A 2,710-nucleotide genomic window follows, 5' to 3' on the forward strand; every position below is an offset into this window, starting at 1 on the left:
CGGTTAATCGAGGCATCAACAAGAACCTCTTCCATTGTACCAACAATTAGTATTAGAGCGGGATCACTTAGAAGAAATAACCACCAACTTAGCAATTTTATCAAGAGGAATGGTCGGATCAAGTATTCATCCACCAAAGCTCGAAGGCGACTTCACCATGTGGAAAAAGAAAATGGAGGTATACTTTAAAATTGATTTGAAATTATGTTATGTATTAAGTATAGTTTTGAAGCACCCAAAAATGAAGACGGAGATAAACTCGAAGAACACAAATGGATCAAAAAGCAATGAGATGAGTTCATGACCAACGGTAAAATAGAGTTCCACCTAATAAGCGTCTTACTAGTGCAAGAATTGTGTTTGTGTAAGGAGCACTAGTTTGTCCCCAAAGTTTTGATATTTGATAATACACCTATGTTTTGTCTGTTTGACTAAGGGTTGACCAAAATAGGATCTAATGTTTGAATGTGAGTGAAGTCTAGTCAGGTTAAGATTGACCAGAAGCTAACAAGAAGTCCTAGTCGGTTAGGCCGGGCAAGGAGAAGTTCTAGTTGAGGGTAGACAGGAAAAATCCTAGTTGGAGGTTAGGCAGAGGAAAGTCTTAGCTGGAGGCTAGGTAGAGGAAGTCCTAGTTGGAGGTTAGACAGTCCTAGTTGGAGGCTAGGCAAGAAGTCCTGGTGAGTGAAGCTGGGCAAGCAAGTCCTAATTGGAGGTTAGGCAAGGGGAAGTCTAAACAGGTCAAGGGTGATTGGATGTTTGGCAGGTGGGAAGTCTACCTATAGAAGTGACTAATCCTAATTAGAGGTTAGGCAAGGGAAAGTCCAAGCAGGTTAAAGGCGATCGGATGTTTGGTAGGTGGGAAGTCTACCTATGGAAGTGACTAACTGAACTAGAAGTTAAGCACGGGTGAGCCTGGTAGATTAAACCTATAGGATAAGACTTAGGTAAGCCTAGTAGGTCAAACAAACTACAGGTAAGATCATGTTGCTTGCGTGTTTGTATGCTTATCTTGTAAGAATCAGGAGTTGGAAGCAAGACGAAGGAAGCATAAGAGGAGCACACAGAAGTCAGCCGAACCAAGCTCGAGAGTCAACTCAGGTCAAACCCGAGTTGACTGGATCCAGACACCCAAATCTTGCTTCAGGCACTTAGACGATCCAGGCATCCGGATCAGGAAGAATCAGCCTTGATAGACCAATGAAACAAGATTAAGATAGGATCGGTTCTAGACACCCGGAAGAGTCTATAGAAGGGCCTTAACATGCACCACAAGGAGCAACTCTAATTTCTCCATATTCTTCATCATGGGGTATTGCTGAACGCTAATGACGTCCTACTCGTGCAATCAGGGAAGCTCCAGGAAAGGTACACTGTGCTCAGGACTTCCAGATCGGTCTACATAAAAGTTTGAGTATTTTCTTAATTAAAGTCTTACTTTTTGTATTTATTGTTATTTTTATTGGACTGTAACATGGATTTTTCTATCTCCGGATAAAGTTTTGAAAAGGAGACCATTATTGGACAGGTCTGTGCATAGACCTTGGATGTACTAATCCTGAGGGGTTAGAATCTACGAGTCCCCTATCTCTTTATCTAATTCCGCTATGAGTCTCTGTGATAGAATGAACCAACGAAGAGCGCTATTCACTCCCCTCTAGCGCACCCACCGGTCCTACAATTGGTATCAGAGCAAGCTTACTCTCAATAGAAATAATCGCCATGGGAGCATGATGGTAAAAATTGTAAGATACAGAAAAATTTTGCCATGGATACGAAACTTCGTCTCGCGGAGACGAACCAAACGAAATTTGTTTGGACCAAATCGGAGATCGTTTGACCCCTGAACCAAGCGAACCAAACTTGAATTTGGTTTGCTACAGTACAGATGCAGGTCAGATTGAGTTCAGTTTGGGTTCGGCTGATTTGGGCTGGCTCGACCAGATTAGTTGGGTTAATGGTTTAATGTTAATGGGTTATTGGATCCTACCCTACCCGTTAACCAAAAACCCACCCTATAAGGAATCTACAGTAGCCTTCTCCACCTCGCGATCCTCTTCTTTCTCCTTTCTCCCGATCGCGAGCGCCGCTTCACCTCTTCGCCGACGACGCCGACTGGAGGGGCAGCCAACGCGAAGCTTGAGCAAAGGAGAAGCCAATGATCTGGATCTTGCTCTGTTGGAGATCGATTTCGCCGGAGGTGGTGTGATCCGGCGGCGGCAAATCCGAAGAAGAAGAAGAGGCGATCGGCGGATTTGAGGGGAAAACAATCGGTAAGTGAGATTTAGGTTATTGTTTGGTTCGTATGCTTTAGATCTAGAGTTCTTTGAGCTTAGATTTAGACTTCTTCTTGGATTCCAGAACTTGGAAGGAACTGCGGTTCGGATTGTGGAATTTGTTGGTTTCGGCTGCAAACGAAGGGAGAGGAAGGAGGCTATTCGGTAAGAGTTTTGGTTCGATTCCGGATTTTTGATTGGTTTTGAGCTTGGACCTTTATTCTTCTTGGATTCACAGTTGGTATTTGGATTGAGGTTTGCCGGCGGTGGGATTTTTGTTTAAGCTCGGCGGCAAGCAAAACGAAGAGGAAGATAGGTAAGGGGTTTGAGCTAGGCTTCGAGTGTTGCTTCCTTTAATTGTTTTGATTCTTCTTAGAACGTGAATCAGAAGCTTCAATTGGATCTGGCCGATCGGTTGGTGGTGACGACGAAGGCTT

The 2,710-nt window shown here is 43.9% G+C and overlaps 1 long non-coding RNA gene across 1 annotated transcript; it reads left to right on the plus strand.

Annotated features, from left to right (window-relative positions):
- Positions 1-2,077: 2,077 nt before the first annotated feature.
- Positions 2,078-2,707, plus strand: LOC141817827 (uncharacterized). Its single transcript, XR_012600868.1, has 4 exons — positions 2,078-2,270; positions 2,359-2,438; positions 2,512-2,589; positions 2,662-2,707. It is a non-coding gene; the product is annotated as an uncharacterized LOC141817827 (long non-coding RNA).
- Positions 2,708-2,710: the final 3 nt, after the last annotated feature.

Source organism: Curcuma longa, unplaced genomic scaffold (genome assembly GCF_044706935.1).
Source record: "Curcuma longa cultivar G26 ecotype Majalengka, Jawa Barat unplaced genomic scaffold, ITB_CL_G26_1.1 contig_22063, whole genome shotgun sequence".
Taxonomy (NCBI): domain Eukaryota; kingdom Viridiplantae; phylum Streptophyta; class Magnoliopsida; order Zingiberales; family Zingiberaceae; genus Curcuma; species Curcuma longa.